Genomic DNA, 15334 nt, shown 5'->3' with positions numbered 1-15334 from the left:
AAAGAGGGAAAAATAAAGAATTCTTTCCCAAGTGCAACACAAGACAAGCGAGGCCTTTGCTAATTGTACGTCACCCCTCCAGCTAGGTTTCCAGAGGACATAGGGCACTGGCCAACTCAGTTCGTCCACAGGCACCCCAATAAGTCACAGAGAGGGAAAAAAATATATGGGAAGCTTCAAGTATAAAAAGCAGGACTGTTCTTTTGAAGAAAACGCTCTATAAAGCAGGCAATCCACCTCTCACATAAATGCAACTAGCTTTCATGATAGAAACTCCTGGGCCACCTGCTCTCTCAAGGTAAAACTACCGAACTAAAAATAAGAATGTATTGATTTTCAGGGATAGTGTGCCTCTGCAGAAAAAGAAAGTCCTCAGAAGTTTGAAGAGAAGGTAGTTATTGGACAACTGCTACATATTTGTGAGTAGCCAGAGTCCATTTCTATATATAGCACTATTTTTTTAAGCTGCAGTAAAATCATCTTTGAACACAGCATTGTATCCAAAAGCAAAGTCATTTGTGAATGCCCTCCCAGAGAAGCCAAAGACTGTCAAATATGAATAGCACCTTCCAAGTCTCCTAATAGTGTTTTCTTTTATTAAATTGTATTATCCTAACAGATAACTTCCCAATAAAAGTAAAAAATTTAAATACTAAAAAATCTGCTCTTAAAACATTGCTAACATTATTGCAGAATTCAATAATGATTAAATGTCCAAGGAGATCAGTATTTCATATGGGTTGAATGGCATGCAAACAACCCTTCACATGCATCACTCTGTGGATTGAGTCAAGGGTGATATATTCATAGGTCTTCTGCTTGCTTATCCATCTTAGAGTGTTAGTCTTCAAAGACATGACTAGGTATGCCAAAAAACTAAATGGGATAGAATACACTTACATGTTACTACCCCTGCATCAGTCCCCTGACATTGGGCCTGTCCAGGGAGGAGCCACATGATGAGCATATCTTCAGGCTATATTCATCAGTGGGTGGAGGCAGGATAAAGGCCAAATCTGGCAAGTGTCTTGCATGGGGGAGTCATCCAGGAATTTGTGAGCCAAAGAGATGGTGGCCCTGCTGTCAGGGGAGACCTCATCTCTGCCTGGAATGACTTCCGGATTGCAGCCTTTCAGATTAAAGACTCCTCAAACCTGTCATGGGCTGCTCTAAGGACCCTCCTTCAGACACTTCCAGTCTAGATACAGTATCTACTGCTCGGGGAAAACAGACTGGCTGGGTCACACACTGCAGGAAGAGGCTGTCCCGCAGGGGCCACTCCCCTACCCATTGAAAAGTGCAGACCCTCATTCCCTGCCTGCATCTTCCCCATTCAGAATGCACCTGTACCTCAGCAAGAAGAATTTCTGCCCATGTTCTAATAAATTACCACTCAAACCACCATTGCTCCCTGGATGTTCGCCCTTGGGTGGAGTGTAAGGCATGCAGGTGACCTACATCAGAAACAGGGTATGGTCATTCTGAAAACCACTCACTGCAGGTGATATGATGGAGGTACAGGAAGAGTGGCCCTTTTAGTTCCTCACATTTGAGACACTTGGTCCTGGCACAAGCTCAATAGCTAGTGCCTGACAGCATTCAAGTAGATCACATGACACCCAGGAGGGGTTGTGAGGACTTTGGGGAAGAGAAGCTGTCTCAAGTGGGGCAGGGAAGCCTTGAGGTATGAGCAGTGGGTATGAGGATCCTAGGGCTATGACCCACCTTATGTGTGGAGGGGGCAGGGAAGGGCTTCAGTTCTCAGTATTTCTGCCTCTTCTCCTTAGGACATAGGCAGGAGTCCTGGTCTCAGTTGTATTTATATCAAGCTGAGAAAAACACTTTAATTTTACAAATTGGTTGCAAACCACCAGTTTATATTGACATCATCTACCATATATACCATATATTGACATCATCTTACACCTATGTTAGGCATTTTCACAAGTCTTTTGTTATCTTGCTATTTTATGTTTTAATTCTAGACAATAATTTCTATTTTTCATGTTTAACCATCTTTTTTTTTAATGGAGTCTCACTCTGTCACCCAGGCTGGAGTACAGTGACACAATCTTGGCTCACAGCAACCTCCATCTTCCAAGATCAAGCGATTATTTTGCCTCAGCCTCCTGAGCAGCTGGGATTACAGGCATGCGCCACCATGCCTGGCTAATTTTTGTATTTTTAGTAGAGACAGGGTTTCACCACGTTGGTCAGGCTGGTCTCAAACTCTAGATCTTGTGATCCGCCTGCCTGGGCCTCCCAAAGTGCTGGGATTACAGGTGTGATCCACCACGCCTGGCCCATATTTAACCATCTTACTGTTTATGAGCTCTAATTCAGAAAAAGTATCACTCCCTGACCTTCAGCTCCATCTTTGGCTTTTGCTCTCCAGAGCTCATGTGATAGTGTCCTACCCTGCATAGGGCCAAGTTCCCAACATAAGGGCCAGGGGCGAGGTCCCTGTTCCAGACAGAGTAGGACCTGCTGGCCTAACCTGGAATTGTCAGTTACTTTAAATAAGCACAGGCTTCTTCATCCATGGGAAAAAGAGTTGAGAAGGCTACATAAAATCCGCATGGGCCATCTCCAAGGGACTCCGTGATTCTGCTCAGACCCAACTTGAAGAGTTTTCCACATTCATCGAGAAAATTCTGCTCACAGTAAACTGGAAGTGAGCGGAAGTGCCAGGAGGCTCACACCTGCACAACTGTACCAACACCTGTAGCATCTTTCTCCTCTCAAATCTTTGTTTTTGGTTTCCAGTCACCAGCTGGAAACCTTCCCCATGAGAGGTGATATGGTTTGGAAGTGTGTCCCCTCCAAATCTCATGTTGAAATGTGACCTCCGATGTTGGAGGTGGGCTTAGTGGGCTAGGTTCAGGTCATGGGGGCAGATCCTTCATGAATGGCTTGCTGCCCTCACTGTCATAATGAGTTCATATGACAGCTGGTTGATTAAAACAACATAGCATCTCTTTTGCTCCCTCTCTCACCCTATGATATGCCTGCTCCCCCTGCACCTTCCGTCATTTCCATAAGCTTCCTGAGGCCCTCACCAGAAGAAGATGCTGAAGCCAGGCTTCTTATACAGCCTACAGAACTGTGAGCCCAATAAGCCTCTTCTCTTTATAAATTACCCAGCCTCAGGTATTTCTTTATAGCAAAGAAAAACAGGCTCACAAAAGAGGCCTCTGAATCTCATTGGCCCTTGTCTCCTCCTCAGGTACCTTTCATCTCTCTCACTTGTGCATACAGAAAAACTGTATTCTATTCCAGTTTCTACCTCAAGTCTTGTATCCCTGACCTCAGCACCGTCTTCAAGGATGTGATGGGCTGTTGTGAAAGAGCTGACTGTGTACTCAGGAAATCACAGAATTTTTCTCAACTAGGATTTGTAGAAGGCAGGGGTGGATTACTAATAGGAAAGAGAAATTATACTACTGCATATTCAATAAAAATGACCATGCAAATAAAGAACAACGACAAATTAGGTCAGAGGCTATGGTGAAAGGAGCCATTATTAGGAAATTCCTGAGGCAAAGCAGGGTGTTGGCCGAGTTTTAGCAGTTTAAAAGCCAAAGAGATCTGTTCATAAGTTCTCAAATACAAATGCCAGTACCTAAGATGAAGGGAGAAAATCTGTCGTGTGTAGGAACAGCAGAAGAACCAGGACTCTGGTGAAACAGCTGGGATGAGGAGGAGAGGGCAACTCTGCATAAGGTCAGGGGTCTCACAGTAAGGTCAGTAGCCCAGAGAGGACTAAATTTTAGTACCATAAAATATTTTTTAAAAGGGAAAGTATGATTATTAAGGCTGATAAAGAAAAAAAAATCTCATTGGAAAATTAGGTTCTCTGTGTCTTACTCCATAAAAGTCTCCCCCAAGCAGACAAGTTTTAATATGTTTAGCTTCTTTTCCAAAAATTTTATAAACGATTTTTTTTAAATTAAAAAATATATGTGTATATATTTCAGAGATAGGATCTTGCTCTGTAGCCCAGGCTGGAGTGCAGGGGTGCAATCATAGCTCACTGCAGCCTCCAACTTCTCGCCTCAAATGATCCTCCTGCTTCCTCAGTAGCTGATACTACAGGTGCGCACCACCACACTTGCCTAATTTTTTTTTCTTTTTTTTGTAGAGACAGATTCTTGCTATGTTGCTAGGCTGTTCTCAAACTCCTGGCCTTCGTGATCCTCCCGCCTTGCCCTCGCAAAGTACTGGGAATAGAGGCATGAGCCACCATGCTTGGCCTGGATTTTTAAAAATGTGTATCAGGACCCAGCCTGATATAAATTTAGCAAATTTTGGCAAAGCATCATTTTTCTTTACCCTTAGCCCCACAAACAGCTCCTTCTTTGAATTCCTTATTTCTTTAAAAGTACTATTGTTTCTTAAGTCCACTGGGCTCAAAGAAGCTTTGGTTTTTCTTCCCACCATCCCCAATGCAGAGGCCAAATCCTACTTCATTGTGTTCCTGAAGGAAGACGTGAACAAACGAGCCATGCTGCCTCCTTGAGCTGTCCCCATCCTGGTCAAGCCTTCATGACACAGTCACTCTCTACCACTAATACTGGAAAATGTTGGTTCGCCTATAATACAGATCACCCGAATACTGATGCATTTCATTATGCAATACAAAAGCAAGAAGTCTAAAAGTGTTGGTACGCTGTTACGTTCACAGTGGCAGATACACATTTTCCAAAATGTGCATTTTTGCTTGAAAGTTAAAATTTTATCATTGGCAATAAATGTTGTCAACCGTTTACCCTGAAGTGACAGGCTCTCATTATTCACTTCCAAGAAAATGTCTGTCAAACACCCAAGTCTGAATAACTATTGTGTGACAATCAGTCTACCAAGTAAAATGCTATTCCATGAAAAAACTGCTAGTTCATTTGTTTTCACTCTAATATTCTGGAAGTGTTTTTCCTCAAGACAACCAGCATTCTCTAATATACAGCAGAAGTAATTTACGTGTGCTTCTTATCCTGTCCCACCGAATATCAAAAAGATGTGAACCCAAGAGATTGGGATTTTTATTGCTTCATCAAGAACATTCTTAAGATAAACTCGTATTTTTTTCTGCAAGAACAAAAAGAGGTAAAAAAAAATACAGTCACTACAGTTTGGTGCCATGGTCTTGATTCACACTAAAGCACCAGAAGTTTTCCTAGCATTGTTTTTGCACCATTACAAACATCAAATCCAAAGTAAAAAGGCAAACAAAATCTTAAAATTATCATGAAAACAATTTCACCCTTACAAACTCTCTAAAAGGGTCTCAGGGACCCCTAGACTCCACCTTGAGAGCACCTGCTATAGACCATTAAAACTCATTGCCAACAGGCCTCCCTCTTTCCAGCCTATCTGTACTGCAGACATTTTAATCTCTGGCTTACCCTAGTGTCTAGTCAAGCACAATTTGGGCTCTCTCAGCTGAGTATTTGCCCTTAAAATTCCCTCTGCCCAGAATACATCTATCAATATCCAATTGTTATTTCAACGTGTGATTTGCACCAATGGCTGCATTAAAAAAAAAAAAAAAAAAAAAACCCACCTAGCAATCTTTAAAAAAAAAAATACAGAAAAAAATCTATTTGGAAGCTCTTCCCTTTAGAGACTTTTACTTAATTTGAACTGGGCCTAGCCTAGGAATAGGTATTTTTCAGTGCTGTCTAGGTAACACTCAGTTGAGACCAAATGGGTCCATATGACATGCTACTTCCTAAAAGAACACCTTTTAGATTCTTCCAGAACAGATGCACTCCTGCTTTGGACACCTGCAGCCTACTGTTCTCACCTCCATGCCACATTTCATTTCTGCCTTGCAGTCTAACTATTGTTCTGTTTCTGTCATCTTTCAACTGCGCTGCAGACTCCTTGGAGACAGCACTTTGCCTCACTCCACACTGTATCCCCTGCAGTGCCAAGCACCGTGCTGTGCCCAGGACAGAGATCCAAAATATGCCATCTATCTAAATATCTATCCATCCATCCATCCATCTATCCTTCATCTATGAAATCTATTTATCTGTCTATTAACAGGGTCTCGGTCTTTTACCCAGGCTGGAATGCAGTGGCACAATCATAGGTCACTGCAGCCTCTAAATCCTGGGCTCAAGTGATCCTCCTGCCTCAGCCTCCTGAGTAGCGGGACTACAGGCACAAGTCACAGTGCCCAGCTTTTCACTTTTTGTAGAGAAAGAGTCTAGCTATACTGCCCAGGTTGGTCTCAAATTCCTGGCCTCAACTCATATTCCCACCTTGGCCTCCCAAAGTGCTGGAATTACAGGCATGACCCACCATGCTCAGCCTATTTTTTAAATTGTGATAAAATATACATCACAGAAAATTTACCTTCTTAATCATTTAAAGGTGTACAACTCAGTGACAGTAAGCACATTCACAAGGTTGTGCAACCATCCCCATAATATAGTTCTAAAACTTCTTCATCATCCCAAATGGAAATCATCATCCCCATACCCATTAGCAGTCAATCCTCATACCTTCCCCAACCCAGGCCCCAAGCAACCACTAACCTGCTTTCTGTCTCTAGAGATTTATCTATTCTGAATATTTCATTTATATGGAATCATATAATATGTGGCCCTTTGTGTCTGGCTTACTTCAATTGGCATAATGTTTTCAAGGTTCATTCAAGTTGTAGTATGTATCAGCACTTCTTCCTTTTTAAGGCTGAATAATATTCTATCATATAGAAATACTTTATTTATCCATTCATCCCTTGATGGACATTTGGATACATACTTAATTTTACTAAAACATGCCCACCTTATGATCATACATCAAAGAAAAGAAACTGCCTGCCCCAGTATCCCTGCCCCACTTTCCCCACAAAGAAAATGTGTCACAACTGGGAAAACCAGAAGAGAAAACCTAAGATTAACAAGTGACTGCAAACATGACAGTGTAACTGCAGTGACGGTGAACTCTGGCCACAATTCTGTTTATAACATATTCACACCTAAGGCAATGAAGAGTGAAGAGCCTATTCTTTAGATCAACTAAAGGACTTGCATTTATATTTTCGTAAATACTGAAGAGAATAAACAAAGTCAAAAGAATGTATTGTACAGTTAGTTTTCTTTTCTTTTCTTTTTTCGTAGAGATGGAGTCTTACTGTGTTGCCCAGGCGGTTCTCGAAATCCTGGTCTCAAATGATCCTCCCACCTCATCTCCCAAAGTGCTGGGATTACAGGCATGAGCCACTGCACCCAGCCAGTACAGTCAATTTTCTCTAACGCTTGTTTTGAAAACACAAATTTGTTCTAATGCAACTGATTTTAAAAGGGAACAATCTGAGCATAACACAAATTTCATGTTTATTTAGTATGTTTACTCTGAAAGAAACAATAGTTGAAGATTCCCAGGTGAACCACACCATGCAGCAACAAACAAAACACACCTGTGCACACACCTTAAAACACCCACCACCCATCTCAGTTCACTGTCTGTGTTGTGAGCCACACCCATTGACACCTGGTGTCAACGGTCTTCCTAGGAGTCCCATAGCTTTCCTTCCACCTTCTCTTTTTTTCTTTTTTTTATTTTTACACAGAGTCTTGATCTGTCGCCAGTTTGGAGTTCAGTGGTGCTATCTCGGCTCACTGCAACCTCCGCCTCCCGGGTTCAAGCGATTCTCCTGCCTCAGTCTCCCATGTAGCTGAGACTACAGGCATGTGCCACCACAAGTAGCTCATTTTTGTATTTTTAGTAGCAACGGGGCTTCACCATGTTGGCCAGGATGGTCTTGATCTCTTGATCTCTGATTCACCCACCTCAGCCTCCCAAAGTGGTGGGATTACAGGTGTGAGCCACTGAGCCCCCCATCCACCTTTTCACAGTAAGTCACAAGCTGCAGCCCTCTAAAGCCCTCATTCACAAATAAACTTCAGGTCTTTTTAAAGTCAAAACGCCATATTTATTGTAATTATTTGTGTATTTTCATTAGAGAAAATTTATTGTATTATCTGTGTATTTCATAACCATTTAACATATGTACAACCACTTTTATTAGGTTCCTACCTTTTCTTTTTGCTTTCTTTTTTTTTTTTTTTTTTTTTTTTTTTGATGGAGTTTTTTTCTTTTTGCCTAGGCTGGGGGTGCTGGTGCAGTGATGCAGTCTCGGCTCAATGCAACCTCCACCTCCTGGGTTCAAGTGCTTCTCCTGCCTCAGCCTTTCAAGTAGCTGGGATTACAGGTGCCAGCCACCACATCTGGCTAATTTTTGTACTTTTAGTAGAGATGAGGTTTCACCACATTGGCCAGGCTGGTCTCAAACGCCAAACCTCAGGTGAACCACCCACCTTGGCCTCCCAAAGTGCTGGGATTAACAGGTGTGAGCCATGGTGCCCAACCACCTTTTCTTTTTTTTTTTTTTTAATGTATTGCTAAGTTTTCGAATGTTGTATCTCATAAGTACTGTGGTTTTGTTGCTTTATTGTATGGTATGGTGACTTTTTCGGAGAGCAGAATTTGTGTTACGGTAGTACTGACTTACGCTTCAATTTCAAAATAGAAGCTTAGGTCCAAGATCAAGCTTCATGTCTTGCCTCTTTCTTTACCTTGAGTCAATCCTGAACATCCAAAGACATCACTGCACTTTTCAAAAGCCTCTCTCCACTCAAGTCTCTTTAAAACCTTTCTTCTCATATGACCATAGTAAGAAAGAATGGCCTCCTCCTCCAGAGCCAGAAAAATCCATGCAAGATTTTCTACACAAAATAGAGAGCTATTGTGTAAGAAGTTCATTTTCCTTATTGAACCATCTCCATTTTCCACAAAATCTCTTATATTCTTGCAGACCTCTTATTTATATACGTATGTATTTTTTTCTCCTATATATTTTTTCCTCCTCGAGACCTCTTATTTATAAAAGAATAACAACAGAATCACAGACACAAGATTGAAGGAATCATTTCTCTAAAAATCCCTGGCACTTACTTGACCTATATTCAATTTTCTCCTTCTTATATTTTAGAAAATTTATACGAATCACTAGGTAATTTATTGCTATACTCAGCAAGACTTAACTGGACTGCTTCAAATGAAAACCATTCAAGAAGAGACAGGCAAGATGACGATGAGAGTAAGGAAGTGAGGTATCCGGGTAATTTGAAAACAAGAGAAATATTTTGGCCGCTCAATCTACCCAAATATACCGCCAATAAAATTCACACTTCGTACAAACATAGAGTAACTGATACTCAATGACTCTATATAGAAACCATCACCAAGAAAGCCCTCCTTCTGCCCCTCACAATTGAGCGGCCACTGGGACTTCTCTCCATACTTCAACCCCCCTCTTCCTACCGTTCTCCCCTCAGTAACATAGAGCAACATGCTAAGACCATCTTCTCTTCTAACCCCTTCAGCCCCAGTCCACAGCCTGTCCCCAATCCATGAATGCAACAAGCCAGTTTGGCAAACAAGCCTGTCTGGCAAGGGGAGAGGAATGCAGGAGAAACTGTCAGCCCTCCAGCTCAACCCCGTCATGCTCCCAAACTCTCCATCTGTTGTACATACAGAGTCAGAGCCCAGTTTCTTCAATGACCACCCAGAAGACTCACACATTCCTCGTTTTTCCTTAAATGTAGATACATCTTTCCCTAGAAGTCTGAATATGCAGTGGCCTACAAATAGTTCATACGCATCTTCATCTTTTTCTAATGAAAATGTATCTATGTGAAAAAGGGGGCAGGGATTGGACTGGAGCTCGTCACTTTACCTCTCTGTTTCCAAACATTGTTGGCAGTAAAAACACCCCTAGACAATGGCCAAGTTGTTATGTCATTCCATCAAGGACTCAGAGCAGCAGAAGAAATATCCAGAAGGAATCATGTTCCAAGACAAGAAGTGAAGAACAGCAGAGGAGGAGGGAAGCAGAGGAAGATAGAGAACGGGATAAACTGAGAATCCCAGAAGCTTTGCTGGATAGAAGTCTCCGCGCCACTCCACCCCACCGCACTGCTTTTAGCCTCTGTCCCAAGCCCGCTGTGGCAGTACATTCCCGCCAGTCCAGGCAGTAGGTGAAGGGATACAAGAAGGGGCAAATATGTCCAAGGCAAGGCAACACTGAGTAGAGAGTAATCCTGGCGATCAAAGTTAAAAGCCCAACACCATCTCACAATGGCTTTAGATTACAGTGCTGTTGGTGGCACTCAGATACTTCCAACAAATTAATATTGGCCCATCTAACACTGACTGAAATACAGGTTCTATGGCAACATATGTGCCAAATCCAAGCAACTGTGTCCTAAACTAATGTTGGAGACACAGCCCTTTCACAAGAAAACAGAACTGGGTGGTTATGAAGGCTGAGTTCTAAAGTCAGAAACCTGGGTTCACATCCCAGCTTCACCCTTTGGTGGCCTTGGGAAAGTCATTGATTGTTCAGAGTCTCAGTTCCCTTATCTATAAAACGGGGATAATAATGGTACCCATCTCATGGAGCTGCTGTAAGGATTATATGAAGGCATGTAGTAGAGTGCCTGGCATATATTAAGTGCTCAATAAATGGGTAGATTGCTCTTTTTAATAATTTAAGCTGCACTCAAATTATTACAGAGAATTCCTAATTGGTCCTCTTGCCTGAAAGCCTATGCACAGATACCACTATTATTAAACAAATAAAAAGCTCTGAACAGTAAAAACATTTATTAAGAATTGCAGAATTTTTTTTCATCCACTGGGCCACATGTCATTTGTTGGAATTTTCTGATAAAACTGTTTAGTAGTGCTATTTTAAAATAATATTGTAATGCCATGAAAAAGAAATCTGTACTCAAATTTCACAAATTTTTGGTGAGGTTTACATTCTGTTGGATTAGTAATCTAGACAAAAGAGAAAAAAATATATTTTGTGTGTTTATATCCTCAAAATCAGACACTAAAACCCCTATGTTCCTACTAGTCATACTAAGAGTAAATGGGCATATCTAGAAGAGGACAAATTTGGGGGACATGTTTAAATTATACACACCTAGTTTGATATAAAGTCAACTTATAATTATTCATCCTCATGATGCAGACTTCAAAAATCATTCAAATCTAGTTTTGCACTGCAAATACACATAAATACAGATATATACACATCCGTTTATACTGCATTATAATATATAAAATTGCAAACATTTTCTTCCAGCCTCACAAGCAATATATCTACTGAATAATACGACTTCAGAGGCTTGATTCCATGATCTTGTGAGCTTCAACATTTCTTTGCTAATTTTAGAATAATTCAACATTTGGAGAGACATTTAGACATTCCAAGCCCTGAAATACATAATTATCAAAGTTAGGTCACTCCAGCCATTTGACTGTAGGGGGACTGGGAAGTACCTTTACGTTTTCATTCTTTGAGAACAGTGGATTCATCCTAGGAGACTGGCATCAAGGGAATTCACCCCATGATCTCAGTCATCTTAGCATAAAGGAGACATTTATTAACTAGCAGGTGTCACTTTCTGAGTAGCTACTATATGCTAGACACAGTGCTAGCTATTTTTATGTTATAACCTCATAGTAACTGCAAGACTAAACAACTTTCATCACATATGTGGAAGCCCTGGGATCTGAACTTGGTCAGCCTGACTCTAAATCTCATGCACCCTTCCTGTCTAATGGTATTTTCCACCAGGTATATTTTCTGAATTCTTGGATAAAGAGTCTCTGATCTCCAAGAAGTCTTCCTTCTAGGGGCAATAGCAGGATGCTATCTCTGTTATTAGATTCCATACATTCCCCTCTGTGTTCTGCTGAGCACAGGCTCCTACTGCTTCTTGCAAAGATCCATCTCCTTCAATGAAATGTTAAACATAGCTTTAGACGAATCCACAGGGGCAAGGATTCTTCTCACTTTTGTCCACTTTATGTTCTCTCAGTTACTGACCTCTTAGAATTAGGTTCAAGTTTCTTGAACTTTCAGAAGCCTTCCTTTCTAGGCTTCCCACCTCTATTATTTCATTATGCTTGTCCAGGAAATCGTCACCCTGCTCTAATGTGAGAGAGGACAGCAACAAACTGAATGCTTTTGCCTTCTAAAAATCAGATTTCATTTGCAGACAGCAGAGAAAATAACTCTAGGTAGGAAGGTTCATGAACCGACATACAGATATTCAGGGTCTATGGAAGCCCTCTCTGGTTTCCTTTTATTCTTCTTTGTGAGACAAGTGGTTTTGACCCTATGCATGCACTGAAACTGCTCTTATCAAAGTCGCAACTTTCCTGGTGCAAAATTAAATGTGATCTCTTATTAAACATAGATAATATTCTCTTCTTTTTGAATTATATAGAATTCTACACTAAAATCAATGTCTCCAGTCACTTCTATAACTATCTGATTTACATTTACTCCTGACTATAAAGAATGCTGGAAACAATATTAAGTAATATTTTCCACTTTTAAGTTTTCCCTTGGATTCTGTTTTGTCTGATATTAATATCGTCATGCTTGATTCTCATTTGCCGTTGCTAATAGATCTTACCCTATCTTTTTATTTTTAATTTTGGTGGGTCACTACGGTTAGTTTTATAAAAAATTGTGGTAAAAAAAAATCACATAAAATTTACCATCTTAGTCATTTTTAAGTGTACACTTAACAGTGTTAAGTATATTTATATTGTTGTGAAAAGAGATCTCTAGAACATTTTCATCTTGCAAAACTGAAATTCTACTCATTAATTCCTCTTTCCTCTGTCCCCACAGCCTCTAGTAAGCACCATTCTACTTTCTGTTTCTAGCAGTCTGACTACATTAGAGGTGGGTCATTATGTTTTAAGATTATCTCCTTTTTTCTTCTTCTTATTTTTAGTAATACAGATGGGGTCTTGCTGTGTTGCCCAGGATGATCATGAACTCCTGGCCTCAAGCAATCCATACGCCTTGGCCTCCAAAGTCCCAAGATTACAGGTGTGAGCCACCATGCCCAGCCAAGACTGCTTCTTATAAACGGTATTTAGTTGAATTTTTAAAAGCTTAATCTGAGTTTCAACCCTCTAGTGTTTAGCCCAAATGCATTTGTTGAGATGATAGATATATTTGAATTTATTTGTCATTTTCATTTCATCCTTTTTTTGTGTGCTTATGTGCTATATACTTTATCTTCTATGTTGTTATAAAGACTAGTTTTTTTGACTGCTTTAATTAATTTAGTACTTTGAAAGTTGAAACATTGTTTTTATCTTATGAGTGACTATCTTTAAGTTATCAAATACATACCGAAGCCTATATTTCCCTAATTATGTAGTCAAGAACAAGATCACTTCCAATTTTCTTATATGCAGGTGCAGAGGCCAAGGGAAACTTCTCCTCTGAAGGTCTGCTGAAAAATTAATCAGGGCAACGGCATACAAACTTTATTAATGTATACACAGGGAGAACTGCAAAACTCCAACTAGAGTCAGAAGCTTCTGTGCCTTCCTGGCAAAACAGGAGACAGAGAAGAGGAATTCTGTTAAAGGGATTACTAGGGAGATGAATCAATCAGGGAGCAGGGATTAACTAGGACATTATCTTGTAAGAAGGTCCATTCGGGTGTGGTTACATCCTTGGTCTAACGAGAAGGAGACGATCTCCTTGTTGGGTCTGGATTTTAGGCAGATAAAGAACTTTAACTTCATCCTGTGCTTTGGGATGGTGGCTGAGGAGAAAGGGGGAAGGTCAGGTAGACCCTGAGGCCTCTTCAGTTCATCATGTCAAAGTGCCTTATTTGGTGGGTGTGGGTTTCTGAACCCCAACGCAGGGATAAGAAATTTAACATATATCACAAAAAAGTAGCATGAAGGTTCATGGCCTTTTAAAAAAGGACCATGAACAAACCTTTGACTCAAAGTCAAAATAAAATTCTAGTTAAGTGATTCCAGTTTACATCAGTCATTTCAATCATTCAAGCAAAGAACAGTATCTGGAATTTTAGCTATCAAGTCAAGAAACCTCTTAGCCCCTGCATAAAACAGGAAATAATTTTCTAAATGATTCGATCCAATGTATCAACTATTTGTTCAATAAATTTCCCACTACCAATCTGTGGAATATCCATGGGAAATTGTATATTCTGGAACCATTACGGCCATGAACTAACTTGTTTCACATTCTTCTGCTACAACTCAAGGCAGGCAAATTAATTTCCATTATCCCCAGAATCATATGGAAGAAAAACTGCTTTTAAAGACTAAAGAATATGTCCTAAATATTAATAGAATCTATCCAGATAAAAGAGATCTATCTAGAAGTAACAGAAAGACTGTCTATGATACACCTACGACTCTGCCCTCGTACTAACTGTAATCAGAAGTTCAGAAGTGTATCATGAAGATCGGGTATTCATTTTTCTAATCATCAAGAAATTTTTAAAAATTTTTTAAGAGATAGGGTTTCACTTTATTGTCCAGGCTGAAGTGTGGTGGAACAATCATCATTCACTACAGCCTTAAACTCCTGGTCTCAAGCGATCCTCCCAACTCAGCCTCCCAAGTAGCTGGGACTACAACACTGGGCCACCACGCTTGATTATTTTATTTTTTACAAAGGTGAGATCTTGCTTTGTTGCCCAGGCTGGTCTTGAGTTCCTGGTCTCAAGCGATCCTACCGACTTGTCCTTCAAAAGTACTGGGATTACAGGCATGAGTCACCAGTGCCTGACCATACGTTTTAAGTGACATAATAAAGCAATATGCTCTATAAGTCATTCTTATGTATTAAGCATAAGATAAGTGAGAAATGGTTAACATGGACATACTTTTGTCACTATTTAAATAAGAAATTAATTGATTAGAGTATTCTACCCATGACCTTACAGCCACACCAAAGGGTATTGCTCCCCAACCAAGGACCAAATACAAGTTCTTTTTCTCCTTCCTTCAGTGTAATACAGGAAAGAACACAGCTTAGAAGCAGAAGTTTAATAAGTGAAGACAGGCCTACCCACTCACTGGCCGAGTGATGTGAAATATCATTTCCTCATTTATAAAATGGATAACATAATTAACTGTTTCATAAGGCCGTTTTAAGGATAAAATAAAATCACATATTATCAACTTTCCAGTGCAGTGCCTGGCCCACAGTGTTTTAAGAAAACCACTTAGCTAATTGCTTATTTTTCACTGAAAGAACCCACATTCACTAACGCAATACATTTACTGACGATACATTTCAAATATAATTGGGTTTTTTTTTTACCACCTTCCTAACAATAACCTGTTTAAACTTTCAAAACATAGGCTGTATTTGAATCTATTCATGTGCTAAGAAATAAATAACAGACTTAGATGAGATATTCATACAAACATGAGTTTGGTTTACTACGGATCA

At 40.2% G+C, this 15334-nt stretch overlaps 1 protein-coding gene across 4 annotated transcripts in view; it reads right to left on the bottom strand.

Annotated features, from left to right (window-relative positions):
* Positions 1-15334, bottom strand: part of DOCK4 (dedicator of cytokinesis 4) — a 483746-nt gene that overhangs the window by 385871 nt on the left and 82541 nt on the right. The window lies entirely within an intron of this gene.

The sequence above is a fragment of the Sapajus apella genome, unplaced genomic scaffold (assembly GCF_009761245.1).
Source record: "Sapajus apella isolate SASKATOON/1434 unplaced genomic scaffold, GSC_monkey_1.0 scaffold7, whole genome shotgun sequence".
NCBI lineage: Eukaryota > Metazoa > Chordata > Mammalia > Primates > Cebidae > Sapajus > Sapajus apella.
Note: the sequence above shows the minus strand (reverse complement) of the source record. Positions and strands in the feature narration are given on the sequence as shown.